The 15,774-nt window shown below is 42.9% G+C and overlaps 1 long non-coding RNA gene across 2 annotated transcripts; it reads left to right on the plus strand.

The window, feature by feature from the left end:
- Positions 1-120: 120 nt before the first annotated feature.
- LOC112486796 (uncharacterized) lies at positions 121-15,763 on the plus strand. Of its 2 annotated transcripts, XR_003049282.1 has the most exons (5): positions 121-3,002; positions 12,849-13,199; positions 13,335-13,494; positions 14,151-14,564; positions 14,999-15,763. It is a non-coding gene; the product is annotated as an uncharacterized LOC112486796 (long non-coding RNA). The 2 variants fall into 2 exon arrangements; XR_003049281.1 differs by having other exon boundaries at positions 14,151-15,763.
- Positions 15,764-15,774: the final 11 nt, after the last annotated feature.

Below are 15,774 nucleotides of genomic sequence, written 5' to 3' on the forward strand. Positions count from 1 at the left end.
CACTTCCCTTCATGTTTCACTTCCCCACCCGAGCCCTGCCTGTGGATCAGTTCATTGACTATTACAGTATTAAGTAACAACTTTCCCAGGGCAGCATCCTTCAAAAGGAAAGATCGGCATTTTACAGATCCTGTGTCATTTATTAGGGCCCAGCCAGGGATGACGTAAGACCAGGTACCAAGTCGTTGAGAGGCCTTCAATGAAAAACTGTTTGATTCATTAGTCTCTGAGTAAAAACGTTCCAAGACACACAATTTTGTGTTGTCTTTCCACAGATTTGACAAGTTTTATCATTTGGAGCAGTAAAGTCAGAGGCCACTGAACGTTTTTTTAAAAATGTATTTGTTTTATTAAATCCAGCTCCAGACTGTTTATTTTTATTTAATCCAAAACTAAAAAAACATTTATTAACGGGTCGTGACCCGGTGTCAGAGACTTCCTCCAGAATTCTAAAGCACTGTTGTTAAGAAATGTTGTTAAATAGCTCTGTTATTTTATATAAATCAAGTTTTCTTTTTTCATTTCTCTATGAAAAATGTCATATGAAAAAGAAAATCAAACCACGTCCCCTGAAGTCGTTAAGGAGTTTCCTGTGTGTGTGTGTGTTTGGTGTGTATCTGTGTGTGAGAAAGAAAGTGTGTGTGTCATTGTTTCTCTTCTATTTCCCTTTCATTTTGTCAGAGTCACGGTTCATATCTGTCCTTCATTTTCAGTATCTGTGCCTCTGGTTTGTGGTCACGGAAACGACGTGTACACATACAGTACTGGACTTCTGCTTTAGGTGCATCACTGTGAAAGTGCACACCCACACACACACACTGTTGACCGGGTGTGTGTGGGTGTGATGCAGTGAAGTCAATGCACAATCAGTTGTTCCTCTCAGCCTGGCATGAAGCCACACCACAGACCTTGTGGCTGCTCGGAAGACACACACACACACAAACAAATACTTCCTTAAGTACTTCTATTTTATAGTAAGCTTTAAAAACTGTAATACATTTGTCCAGTTTTGTTCTCTTTGTTAACTTCGCTGCTGACACAAGGCTCTACACTGGGTGGCGCTGTGGAGTAGTGTAGTGAGTGTTTTTTGTCACTGTATCAAGTGTATCTGCTGCAAACCTGGGGGCGCTGTTGCTAAACATGTGGCTTCATCTCTTACAGTAATCCCACTTTGAATGCAGCGGGTACATTAGCACTGAGCCACTGGTTACCTGTGTGGCTGTACGCCTTCAGCAAACTTGACACTAATTGCAGTAAAAGCAGAAGAAGCTTTTTAATTATTTCTAGGTCAAAGGTTAAATAGGTCTTAAATCTACTACATTCATGTCATGTTGCTATAGATTTACTAGGTGGCGCTGTGGAGCATCTCTGTTACATTTCACGATAATTATATCCATAGAACTAAGCATGTGACAAACAAAAAATCTCGACGGTTGACGTCGTAAACGTCCTCCATGTCGTTCAGCTCACTCATTTGTAAACTGCTAAAAAATAAAGGTTTATCCACTAAATATGTAAAGGGAAAGTTAGGAAAGGAGTGAAGTGAAGACACTAAACTTCAACTGTGTGACGGGTTTGGCGTCTGCGGAGGGAGGAGGAGGAGGAGGTGAGCCTTCTTCCTCTTCCTTCAGTGTTAAAGTGGGGTAAACTCAAAGCCAGACCTTGAAAATTGCATGTCCTCATTTAGCTGTGTTTAACACGCAGCTGAAGGAATCATGCTGCGAGCAGAGAAATAAATAGAATCCACAATCATTTGTGGCGAAAGGAGTGCCGACTCAGCTGGGGCGCACCACTGTAGGAGATGGAGAGTCGGAGCTGTCGCCTCCGCCGCCGCCGTCGCCAAATGACAAGAGCGTTTTGTGACAAGAAAGGAGAAGTAAAAAAAAAAAAGAAAAAAAAAAAAGGAGGTGTAGGGGGTGGGGTAAAGGGAGTTAGTGGAAGAGAAGGAGCCACAGTGTCTGACATGATGCCTTTTATTTCCAGGTATTTTTTGTGGTGAGGATGTTGGCAGTTTGGGGCCAGTTCCTCTACTCTGTGTCTCACAGTGGTTTCTCTCACTGATGCTGCTCCTCGCTGATGCTGCTCTTCGCTGATGCTCTTGTTACAGCCTAATTGTTCTGTTGTGAGTGGCTGTTTCGCCTGATGCTTTCTGGCTGTTTGTTGTTCATCTTTGGTCAAGATTAAACCTGGATGTCTTTGTTTGTTTAAGAGTCCCACTGAGAAACGGCTCTTCTCTCTACGGCTCCATGTACACAGAGATGGAGTATGTCAACGACAACAACAACATTTGGTCCTCAGTAAAAGTACACACGTCCCTCAGCGCTGACCTTGTCAACTCTGACACAGAAGCTGCTCGACCTCAAACGTCTGCAAACCTACACTTCCAGCCATCCCTGCCAACTCCTCTCTCTGATGTAACCTTGTTGTTTTGACCTCTGGCCGCTGTCCAGTGACTTTCTGTTCCTAAATGCACTCAACTGGCACCCAAGTCTTTCCCACTGACGTTTTCTTGCTTTTCTGTGAGCACACGTCGGAGGGGAAATGTAACTTTAAACTCCAGTCAGTTCATCGTGGAGCAGCGCAGCACTTAATGATCAGTCTGAACCACGGTGACTGTGGCGGAGCGTGGAGGACCACGTCTCCTCCACTTCCTTCACTTCTTTTCTTCTTCTCGTCCGATCTCTGTCCCCATGCATTGTAAAGTTAAATTAAATCGAGAATGAAATTCTTTTTTGCTAAAGTGTGTGTGTGTTAATGGCATGTTTTAATGACAGTGAGAATAAAGAATAAAGTCTGTGTCTGTCTGTACAGGAACAACATGTGACCACTGATGGACCGTGTTGACTTTGTCCACGGAGCCGTAGGACGTCCACATCTGCAGCCTGTCAGGTCAGGTCAGCGCTGGACTGAGCCGAGGTTGAAAGGTGCCGTCTCTCATTGGACCCCTCCTCTCCTCTCCTCCCCTGATGCGTCTCCCGCCTCCTCTGAACGACGGAACTTCGGTGAGTTTGGTTAAAAACCTCTGGATTTGTGTCCGTAGGAGGGAGGAAGGGGAGATTCATCAAGCCTGTCAGAGGGGGTGGGGGGTTAGGGGGCTGGGCTGCTGGGAATCCCCCTCTGGAGAGGGAGCTCACCCTGGTCCTGATGAGGCAGATTCATCTTCCACATGCTGTCAGACCACCATACACTCACGGTTACGTAAGGGAAGAGATGATTGAATGACAGGGGCTGGAGGAAGTCTGGCTGGGAATGAATGGGGGGGGGGGGGGGGGGGCTGCTGTTACTCTGTAGGTCACATGATGTTCCTCAGAAATGTACATTTAAACCTAGGAAGTCAGGGCAACAATCATCATCCAGGATGAATTGAGTTTGTGTGGGAAGGAGGAGAGATACTCAACCTATGGCTCCCTTCAGCCCCTTTACATTGAACCCCTGTTGGATAATAATAATAACAACAACAATAATAATAATAATGATTGGTATTGATTTTTGTTCCTCCTCGTTCATCTAGCTTGCTCTGTAGTCTATTTTAATGACGAAACTCAAATACATTTATACATTATAAATACAATCTAAAGTCTTCAGATTCTTCAGATTTTCATTTTCCTGAGAACACGACATCAGGAGTTTGACGAGCCATCGATCAGTAACCACTCAAAGTCTTATTGATCAGGTTTGATCTGCTCCTTGATGTCTCCGTTAATGTAACGATACATGTATTTGTGTGAGTTTGTGTCGGTGCATCATCGTCACACACACACACACACACACACACACACACACCTCTGCTCGTTAATAATCAGTCTCTGTGGGGCTCAGATGGGATGTTGCTGCACGGGTCTGATACTGCATGTCATAAGACCAGTTCTGATTAAATATGCATGAAGCATGGAACTGTAGGTGTGTGTGTGTGTGTGTGTGTGTGTGTGTGTGTGTGTGTGTTTGGTTGGGGTGGATGCGATGTGACAAGGGTGTCGGTGTACTCGGCGGGAGGTCAACTTCAGTGGAGACAGAGGAAGGGGGTGGAGGGGCGCAGGAGGTGCTGAGTTACCAAGGAGATGATGACACCCCTCACACACACTCTCATGCACGTTCCCCCCCCCCCCCCCGCTCCCCGCACCACTCCACACACACTGCATTCGTATTAATATTTAAAGCTCCTCTTTACAGTAACAAACAGTAATGAAGTGATGTTTTAGGGAGCGTCACAACATTCCTCACACTTACGTACATCACAGGTGAGAGAACAAACTGTGTGTGTGTGTGTGTGTGTGTGTGTGTGTGTGTGTGAGGGTGTGTCCTGAGCAACAACATCTTGTCCATTAACTTAGTTTCAGAAACACTAGAACCTTTCTGGAAGTCTTCAGGAAGCCAACAAAAAAATTGTAATAAAAATGATTTAAATCGTTGGTTTGGACAGCCAATCAGTAGCAAAGAAAAAATCATCAAAGTTGACAAAAATCAAATAGAAATGTAAAGACGAGCCTAGTGTAAAGACAGAACTGTCATAGTTGAAACAAGAGAAAAGAAAAGCTAAAATCAAAACAATGTGTTATATTTTTTAAGTAAATAAAAATAAATAATTAAATAGATAAGATAGAAAAAAAAGATTTACAAATTTTTTTTTTGTAAATCTAAACAAATTAAACATACTTCAGTGGTTTTTACTGTAATACTACACAGCTTTGATCCTAAATACTATTTATTTACTCACATTATTACAATATAAAATATTTCCGACATGGTGAGAAAACGCAGAAATATTCCCCTTGAATTTTAGACTGCAGTAAAGTTCATAGTCAATCCGTGACCACAGAGTTCTAGAACAAGCACAGATGTTCTTACAACAAACCTACACTGACACTTTCTTTTAATTCTATTTTTAAAACATAAATTATTTCCGATGCCGTGGTGTTGTCCACGTTTTTTTCTCCTTCTCCTTCTTTTAGTCCAATTAGGAGTTTATTTCCCATGATGCTCCTTTGTGCTGTGACTCAGAGTGAGTGCAGTGTCCACAGAGACTCGACATGTCTCTTTGTCTGCGTGTGTCTCTCTCTCTCTCTGTGTGTGTGTGTGTGTGTGTGTGTGGAGAAATGCACTGTCAGCGAAGTCAAAAACACAGGAGAACAACATAAGGAGAAGAGTTGAGGAAACGTGTGAACGTTGATGATGACTTTACATCTGAATGGTTTAAATACATTTAAATATATATGTATATAATGATTTTTTTTTACTTTTTACTAATATTTATTGCACTTTACATATACTTACTTATTAACCAATGCAAAATACAAATAAAAATAATTAAAAAAATTAATATTTAATTTTAACAAAAACATTTTTGTGTCAGAAAACAATTATATTAGGAGAATATAAAATGAATATATCGGCTGTAAATCATATAAATAAATGTCCTTACGTTGTGGTTCAGACTGGACTTCCTGCCCACACAGTGTTGTCCCAGTAAAATCCACGTGGACTGGGAAACAACAGCCCGGGAGACGTTTGTTACCCTAATACCTCACACGTCTGAGTGTTGCATATAGGAGTTTTTAAAAATATCCCTCTGATGAACGCTCCATCCTCATAAATCACAGTAAACACCATTCAAACTGTCCACAGAGAGGGGAAGAAAAAAAAGTTGTTTGTAAAATAACTTTTCTGCTGTTTTCAGCTGCTTTACTTTGCGGCCAAGCATTTTTCTATAGAATCACTGGTTTAAATGGTATTGAATTATTTTTAAATGTTGCCTTGACCAACGGTAGACATGGAGATGAGGAGAAAACTGGGACACTCCAGTTCCAAAATGTGCCACAGGTTTGATGATTGACAAGCACACGTGAAAATCACAAAGATTTTAAAGGGATAATGTGCAGAGAAAAACATGCAAAATTGAACGGTGTAGCAGGAAGCTCAGAGCATCAGAAAATGTGACCCGTCGAGATGAAGATCTGATCTTCACAGACCATCAACTAAATTATTCACTCTGGTTTTACTCACCTGTCATTTCACCTCACGTTTCTCTCTCTCTCACCTGCTCAGTCATTTTCCTTTCACTCCAATAATGCCGATAATGAAAATTCATGGAGCGGCTGTGATAAAAACAGGTGTAATCTCAACAATACATTTTGAAACTTTTGCTTTCATCTTCATCATCCTCATCATCCTCCTCCTCCTCCTCCAGCTGTGTGACAGCTGGCACTACTGAGTTGTTGCATTTCTACCTTCCATTTTTATAAATGATTGAATGTGTGGATCAGACCGTTTCTCCGTCACTGAAGTTCCCACTGAGATGAGACTCAATGATCAGTCAAGGTTCACCTGCGGTCCAAATGTAGACCACCACCCTACATTTGGTAACAGGAGGATCAAGTCCTGGGCCAAACTGCCAGAATAACACAGTTTGGTTTTTTGTTATATTTCAACCCGTTCAAATATTCACACTGAGAAATGTGTCACCTGACTCACCCGCTTGTCTCTCCTCTTCTCCATCTTCTTCAAGAAAACCTGTGTGTTAACATGCACAGGTCATAATCAAGTCCTTCTGGAGAACTGCACGTCAGCAAACCTGGACAGGTCATCAATATTCATCAGAGCAGGCCAGAGAATACATAAGCATTCATTAGGCCTTATAAAAACTCATCATGGGCTGCGTTATAGGTCAGGGGACAGACATGGTGTGGGACGGGACTCAGGGACGGGGTCTTTAGCAGGGAGTGCATCAGGAACAGCATCAACATCCGAGACAGAAATCAGAAATTGGACCAGTATAAGAAACAATAGCAAAAATGCCAAATATGACCAATTACTCCTTTGTATATACCTTTTAAAATGCGAATTTCGATAAAACTCAATATGGTATAAAATATTGAAAATAAATTGCCAAATATCAAGGTTTAATAAATAAAACGTGAACCCCAAATTGATCACGTGAGAGTTACAGGATTTATCCTAACGATGATGAACATGGAGAAACAAAAACGAAAATAAAAACAAAAATCCTCCACTTACCTGAAACTTATTAAATCACCAAAAAATGTTTATATTTAAATTAATATAATAATTAAAATATTTCATTTATTTGTTTCTGGCCACGTTAAACCGTGATTGGCTCCACGGCTAAACTGTAACATCTGATTTCAAAACATAACATTTTTCCTCTGATGTGTGTGTGTGTGTGTTTAATCGTCATGACGTGTAACGTTGGTTGCGCCTGCAGCTAAAACTCACACCAAGTCAAAGAGCTAACAAACGTATCACGATGTTAGCGTACAGTTGGAGGCAGCCAAGTTCGGTCAGGCTCAGCGGCGCCCCTCGGTGCTTTTGCGTCCGAACCGGACAGACCTTGTGTCAGCAGGTTGGTTTAAGGAAACACACACCCATACACACGTGGACTCACAAACAGAATGGCTGAGCAAACAACCTCATAAACAGGTGTAATCAAACGCACAAAGTGCTGAAGAAGGTGGAACGGCCGACGTGTCTGATAAAAGGAGTCTTTGAGGCAGGAAAAAGCCGACGCTGAAGACCATGTCAGAAGAAGAGGAGAAGAAGACGAGGTGGAGGAGGAAGAGGCGGAGGCCGTGGCCTGAGGGTTGTTAGTTTGTGTCTCTAACAGCAGTTTGTTTGAACCTCTGCGTGGCTCGTTTTCCTCCTGACAGCGTCTCCTTCATCACTCTGCCAGGCCGCGGGGGCCACAGGGAGGGTGGAGGCAGGCGGGCGGAGGGTTGAGGGTGGTGATGGTGGTCTGACCAAACACACCCCCCCACCCCTCCTCCTCCTCCAAAAGCTGGACTCTGCAGCTAAAGCGCTGATGGTTAGCTCCCTTTGTGCTGAAGTTCGGGCTTTAAAATGCTGCGTCTGCCTTCGACACGCACGCACCACGTTCACACACACCTCAGCAAAAACAAAAAGCAAAAAAAATACACACTCGCAGTCCGTCAATACGCGGCCGTCACCTGGAGCTGGGAAAACGAGCGGGAAAAATGTTGCTGCGAGTTAGCACACCCGTAGCCACCGACCGCGCTGTGTGACATCATCTGGGGCCCTCGCAGCTCCTCCAGGGCCATTGTCCCAAACACACACACACACACAAACACAGGTGTGCGCACTGATGTGGACATGATGCAACCTCTCAGAGGACGCTGTTGTTTCACCACCAGAACTCACACGGTCATCAGGAGGGTCATTAATTGTGGTGCCCTCAGGGGAAGGTACATGGACAGGGTGGAAGAAATGTGCATGTGTGTGTGTCTGTGTGTGTCCGAGAGAGAGAGAGAGAGAGAGAGAGAGAGAGACTTTTCTGTAGTCCTTGAGAGTCAGGGCATTTGTGGACTTTTGAGGGTATTTTTGTTGCTGCTCCAGTGAGAACGTTTCTTAATACTTTATATTTTAACAATATTTAAAGTTTATAATATTATTTCTGAACAAAGAACATCAAATCATTAACGTGAATTCATGCGATGACTATTAGTGGTATTGGTTTTGCTGGTGTTACGTCGGTAATAGTACGTAAAGTCATGTACTATAGGAGGTACTATGGCTCGGAGTACTACACCATTCTATGGTGCCGTACACCCTCGACAGAGCTGCAGTAAAATGTTAGTGATTTTAACACACCAATCTCAATGTGTTAACTTTGCACTCTAATCTAACTAGATTTATAAACACTTAAAGCTAACACTAGCCCTCATGTTCTTACTACTGCCACCTGCTGGAAACCCACGGTTCTCCACTTGGTCTTATTAATTTTATTTTAAAATATATGAAGTATTTATACAGTTCTTCATCATCTTCTCTCATTTAATTTTGGGCTAATTTTTTTAAGCTTTTCATTTCAAAGCTGTAAAGTCTACTTGAGTTGACTGGACTGGACTGGACTGGACTGGACTAGACTGGACTGGACCAATGGTCCCCTGGACTACACCCAGAACATCTTGACCACTAACAGAAGAAATTCTGAATCTTTGAGTCTTAATCTTAAACCAATTCTTCAGCAGCAGCAGGAAGTGGGCAAGTGTAGAAGTGAGATTATTAATGTGTGAACGTATGTGCTGCTGAGGAGGTGGAGAAGCTGAGACGCTGCTGCATCTGGTAGTGGACAGACGTTTTGGACTTGTGTGTTTGCGTTTTATGCACAGTAAGAAACATAATATTTGTGTCCGAATGAACACGTGTGTGTGTGTGTGTGTGTGTTTTTTTACTCGTTTATGAAAAGCAAAAGCATTAGCAAAAATGTTTTGTACACCTTAATGAACTGTTTAAGTGTCAAAGTCTGAGGTTAGCAGTCTGACAAATACTGATCAGGGTACTTCAAAATGAGAAGTCCTCTCAACTATCTTTGATATATATATATATAAGGCTTAGTTTAAAATGCAGCATATTTAATTATTTTTCACTGTTTGTTTTTTTCCACATTCTTTCTTTCTTTCTTTCTTTCTTTCTTTCTTTCTTTCTTTCTTTCTTTCTTTCTTCATACCTGCTTGCTGTAGGGTGTAAAATGACTTACACCCTACATTCATGCGCTCCGGTTTGTCCGTACGTCCGTCCGTCTGTGTTTGTTTATTTTCCTGTTTGTGTTTTTTTGTGTGTCAGAGACGGTGAAATAATGTGCACATGTCGTGCTGTAAATCTGCTCTGTTTGTCTGCTTTTCCCCCTCATTAGGGAGAGAGAGTTAACGTTAGCACAAGTGTCCTGCGCTGGACCGTGAGATTAGTAATTAACGCCGAGTCTAACGAAGGGAGAAAAAACAACACCTCAACAAAGTCCGGCCATCAAGCAGCTAGACCTGCTGACGGAGACAAACTTCTCCACCGACTGTTTCAAACCGTGCCTGAGCTGCACACACACGGCTGACAGTGTGTGTGTCCCTTTGTGGGTGCGGTGTTTATTTTTTTATTTTCCTCAAAAGCATAATTTATCATAACGAAGCCAAAAATATTAAGACAAAAAGGAGAGACGTGAAAAACAGCCCCTCCCCCCATTTAGCCCCAAATTTGTTATTTACACTTTTAGTATTTTGACCAATCACACACTCCACTCTGTCAACCCCCCCTCCCCCATTTCCTACGTCCTCGCCCAACCCTTCAGCGTCGGGCTTACGGAAATCCCAGAAATCCAAGCGGCTGGAAGCTCCCCGTGGTTAATGATGTCACAGGCTGATCCATCCCTGTGTCTGCTACGCTCCTGCTCAAATCCCCCACAATTCCCATATGTGCTCCATGATAAGTCCCATCATGCCTTTCTGTTGACCCTCCTCAGGCCCCTTATTCATTTGGGCCTGTCTCCTGGATTTGGGCAGACTGGGGCGGGTGTGTAAGGGTTAATAGGCTGCTAAGACGGAGGGAATGTGAAGAAGACGTGTTTGAGCTGGTAGACTCCACATTAAGAAGATGTCCAGAGTGTGGACGTCTTTCAGTTTGACATTCTTCAATACAGTAGGACGGAGTATACGTTTCTAAAGTTGGGTATTAAGACAAAGGAGTACATTTTAAAATATCAGGTTTAAAAAGAACAGAGAAAGAGCTGATCCCTGGTATAGTGGGTGTAACACTAATGCAAACCCACCCGCACAGTAGGGGGCGCTGCGGACGCCTTACATTGTCACTCATACTTGTTTATCACAACAACAGCTAAACTTCTTTGAAAAGACACTGAAGCTGTATTCTTGTCATTACCTTACTAATTTTGTAATCAGTTCCCTAGTGGACTACACCAGTACTACATGTGTAGGAAATAGGTGAACCATGGCAACTGCTCATCTGAGATCTGATCTGATCAGAGAGGCATGATGTTTGGTATAAAAAAACTTCTGGTTCATTGACTCTCTGGGCTTTAAATTGTCGACCTGGGACCGCTGAGTTTCTGAAAAATCAAACAAAAAAACAAAAAAACAAACAACAAAATCTAAATTTTTAACATTTTCTTTAATACATTTGACTGTGAAGTATAAATATGAAACTGGATTCTGGCCTGGTAGCCTCACTGCCTGACTGAAAAGGACACAGCTGTTGATGGCTGGCTGCCCTCAAATGGTCCGTGACCTGGATGTTTTCTTAAAAAACAAAACCAAAGTATGACAACAACAATTCGCTCAAATTTTTTCATCATTTTTTTCAAAATTATTTGAAAAAGAAAAAGCCTGCAACCCCCCCCCAAAAAAAGCAAATACCCACTCTCCTGTATTTATGTACTGTATATATGTACTATATTTCATGTATGTGCTGTGAGTTCAGGTTTCCTATGTAAAGATTTCCATCTGCGTTCACCTGCACCTTCACTGAAGGACTGAGAGAAAGAAGAACACGAGTGTGTGTGAGTGAATAATTAATAATAAGTAGATTTCAATAGACTGAACATGTCCTTCCTGATGAGGGAGCTGTCAGTCAGTGGGGACCTCTCTGTCACTGGACTGGTGAGTGCTCTGATGTTGATGCACCAGCCACGGCGGAGATGGATGGAGTTGGATGGAGGATAAAAGGCAGGACGGAGTGTTAAAAAAGAGCGAGGGATTGGTAGGAAAGCAGTCCGTCTCCCCCACCTGGACAGACTTGTGTATGGCGCTCTATCACTAGACCTTGGGGACGATGAACCAAAAACGCGCCTGGAGCAGAGAACAATGAAATCATAGCCGAGACGTGGGGCTGAGCTGGAGAAGAGAAGTGGCTAAAAAGGCTGTGAGGGAGGCGCTGACGGAGGCAGTTGTCAGGATCAACACTCTCAGGTGGCTGCCAGCTTCAGAACATTTCTTCCAGGCCTTTCAAACTCTGTACACTCCTGGAGTTTGTCTGTGGACGAGGATGAAGACGTGTCTGGACCAAGTAGACCTCAGCTGTCAGACGAGTCAGAGCTGAACACAGTTCAAAGATTAACACGGACTAACTTCCTGTTGGCACACATTTATTCTGATCTAGATCTGCCAGACCTGCATTTGGGCAAATGTTTTGACTGTGTCAAACAAACCAGTCCACAGTTCTGCTGTTTTGTAAAACAAGTCATACTGTCGACAAAATCCAGCCCGGATTCTCGGCCAGAATTCTTATGTAGGACTACAATTCTTTCTAGTCTCTTGGAAACTTTTGGGCTCAAACTCTTCCTGCGCTAATAAACTTTGGTGAAGGTCTGACGGACAAACCCAACATCCAGCTGTAGGGTTTTCTTCCCGTTCTTCCCAATCGTTGTTGTTTTTTCTTCCCAACATTTTAAAAGAAATGATGATTTGTTTTCAATGTTTAACTCCTGTCCACCATGATGGAGATGTTCCACAGTTTTATCCTAAAAAAAAGTAAATTTCCATTCATTCATTCATTCTTTCATTCATTCTTTCATTCATTCTTTCATTAATTCTTTCATTCATTCATTCATTCATTCATTCATTCATTCATTCATTCATTCATTCTTTCTTTCTTTCTTTCATTCTTCTGCTTCATACGTTTTAGGGTCGATGATGGGTTGGTGGGGATATTCCCTGCAGTACTCTGTATCCTGGACAGTCATGAGGTCCAGGAGAGATCCAAGTAAAAAAAAAAAAAAAGAAACATTCACACCTCTGGTCAATGTAGAGGGAAAGTGACTAAAAAACTGCTGACCACTGCTGACCACTGCTGACCACTGCTGACCACTGCTGACCACTGCTGACCACTGTTTATTTAGTCTTGTTTATTTTCCATTATCAATAATCTTATGTTCAAACTCCTGTCAGGTCCACTTACAGTGACACTTACATGTGTACATGTGTACTATCACTACCTTTACATGTGCCGACCCTTTAAACACACACACACGCACACACATCCTCACACATTTACTCGTACTGACACAAACAGTGTCTCTTATAAATTTTTCACAGCTGTGATCTGTGCTGAAGGTGAAAAGGCCTGGACTCTTCCCCGGGTCTGTGTCGTCTCTGGTCGAAGCTTTTCCACATGTGAAACACCGCTAACAACTGCCCAGGGAGGAGGAGGAGGAAGATGAGGAGGAGGATGGAGGCGTCCATGTCTGTTCAAGCGTGTTTCGATGAGTCTCCTCAGATTTCTCGTCTATGGGAAAAACCCACCGTTTTATCATCTCACTGTTAAAACATTTAATTTTCTTCTTTATTTTCCTCCATTTTATCTTCACAGACAGACTCACATGCAGGAGTATAAGGAGGACACACACACACACACTCTCCTCCACGTTTCCAAACACATTCTCTCAGGTGAGTGGATCTGAGCCAACCGTGTCCTTGACAGTCCTATTGAAAAATTAAACTCCTCTCTCTTCTCCTCACCCGCATCGACCCCTCCTCCACTTTGGTCTCTCTCCTCCTCATTTACCTTTTTTTATTCTCCAGACGAAGAGTCAGGAGCACAGCGAGGGGTTAAAGGTCAAGTTAGTGGGATTCCCGGCTTTCACTCTCCTCTTGAGGTTCCAGGAACCAGATCAGTGATGAAACCCGGGGCAGGACCTGCTGTGGAACGTAATCCAGGAGGAAGAGGAGAACCTGATCATGGGTAACAAAAAAAATAAAAAATAAAAACAGGAGAAGAACCAGTTTGTTTCAAGTTAGTTACGACTTGGTCATTGAGGTTTATTAATCTGTCTCCATTTATATAACGATCACAATAATCATTAATTCTGATTAATTCATAGCCAACCAGCAGTTAATCAGTTAAAAATGATGATTGTTTGAAACCCTAATACACTCACACACATATAATGCATGTATATGTAAATGTATTTATTTATGTATTTTGAGATTTAAGATGAATTATCGGAATTAGAATCAGATTAGAGTGATGGTCAGGATTAGGATTAGATTAGGATTAGGGTTAGACATATATTTGTATAATAGTCCAGTTCAGGTCAAGGGTTTAGGGAGAACATTATAGCTCTGTGAAAGTCCCACAAAACATAAAAACAGTGTCTGTGTGTGTGTGTGTGTGTGAGAGAGAGAGAGATTCAGTGGGTGTGTGTAGTTGGTTATCTTTGGTCAAATATTGGACGTGAGAACACACACACACACACAGCAGCAGGTCAATATCTGTCAATACACTCTCCATTATCCAGGACTTGATGAACCTCCAGGTTCTCTGTGTCGTCGCCTTCTCTCACAGAAACATAATCTTTATCTACATGATTGTTTTTGGTTCTCTATCCTCAAACAAAGGCTCAGGACTGGAGGCTGAGTGCTGATCGTAGACTCCACTCACCCCCAGCTGCGCCACCCCCTCCTCAAATCTGTGTCTCCAGCAGCCTCTGGCTGAGCTGAGCAGAGTGGTCTTCTTGATCCCGTGGAAGCGGTTTGAAGAGTTTTTCAGCGTCTCCGCTCACTCTGACTGACAGATGAGGTTGCTGGCCTGAATCCTCCCAGCTTTGGTTCTGTGCTGCCGGCTCTCATCCAAGCCTGATCCCACAGAGGGGAGCTGCATCTCCGTCAGGATGGATTTGACAGTGCTCCCTCATCCCCAGGATGTCCAAAGTGCTTTCACAGTTTCTGACCAAAGCCCCTCTTCTGACCTTGGTGTCTTTCAGCCGAGCCAACTGGAGTGTGACCAGAAAGCGTGTGTGTCTATGTGTATACGTACGTACAGGCCTGGTGTGTGTCTCGGATGACTCCATTTAATTTCCTGTATTTGGTTGTTAGTGAAGCCACTCTCTGACATCCACTGGAAGTCTGTGACTGACGACACAGATATTACTCAGTCACATAAATCTTCATTTACAAAAATGAATTTTCAGCCATGCCACTGTGACAAGTTTTATGTTGGTTTTATTTAAGTATTTCAGCACTTGGAACTACTGCTAAAGTTGATTGTCTTGATTCGTTTTACTTAATAACTTTGGTGTTTGCTAACTGCTATATCTTATTTAGTGATTCTAACTGTAGGTTGTGGATTTTAGATTTGTCAGTTTTTGGCTTGAATCCATCTTTGAGTATGTTTTGTTTTTCATGATTTTATTTTAGATCTTTTTTTTACTTTCTCTCATCTCATCTCATCTTTCTTCATTTATCAGGTTCTGAAGTGACTGTCGCTGCCAGGAAGTCCAGATTCTCCTAAACCACTTTCAGACATTCCCTTGACCCCATACTTAAAGCTCAACTGACTGAGGAGAAGAAAATCCAATGAACTTCCACAATAAAGGACTGGACTACAATGGAGCCTTGGCTCCTCCTTCAGAAGGTTTTCACAAAGAACCCGTAGTCCATAGATTCCCATGTTTAGGCTGATCTTCTGTCTATGTCTGGAGTATTTTAGTTTAACTTTGTCAATTATATTATATTTTGCTAAAAAGGAACCACGTGTTCAGAGTTTATTACCTGGACTGGACTTAGGTGAAGAATACTTTGGTACAATATATTACCACTGGATCCTTAACTGATGACGTCCCTCCCTCCCCTACTTTATGTGTGTGTGTGTGTGCGTGTGTGTGTGTGTGTGTCAGGAGACAGACAGGACATTGACTGGGTCAGGAAGTGACTGCAGTGTGTAGACAGAGGGGTGGGATGTGACTTTCATTGATAAACCCCTCTCAGTCCTAGACCAGGAAGGAAGCAGCCCAGGCTGTGGGAGGCTGGGGGAGTCTGGGGGAGACACTATGGATCCTGAACTGGGACAGGAGTCCAGTCACTGCCAGCCATTGATCAGGATCATAATCAATCAGGAAACCATTGAGCAGCCAGGTCCAGAAATAGAGTGAAAAAGCACCTGAGTGTGTGTCAGGGGTTGGGGTCAACCTGGAGTCACAGCTGACCGTCTGAAGACACCCCCCACCCCCGCCTCACCCCCGAC

Source organism: Cynoglossus semilaevis, chromosome 2 (genome assembly GCF_000523025.1).
Source record: "Cynoglossus semilaevis isolate Cse_v1.0 chromosome 2, Cse_v1.0, whole genome shotgun sequence".
Lineage (NCBI taxonomy): Eukaryota > Metazoa > Chordata > Actinopteri > Pleuronectiformes > Cynoglossidae > Cynoglossus > Cynoglossus semilaevis.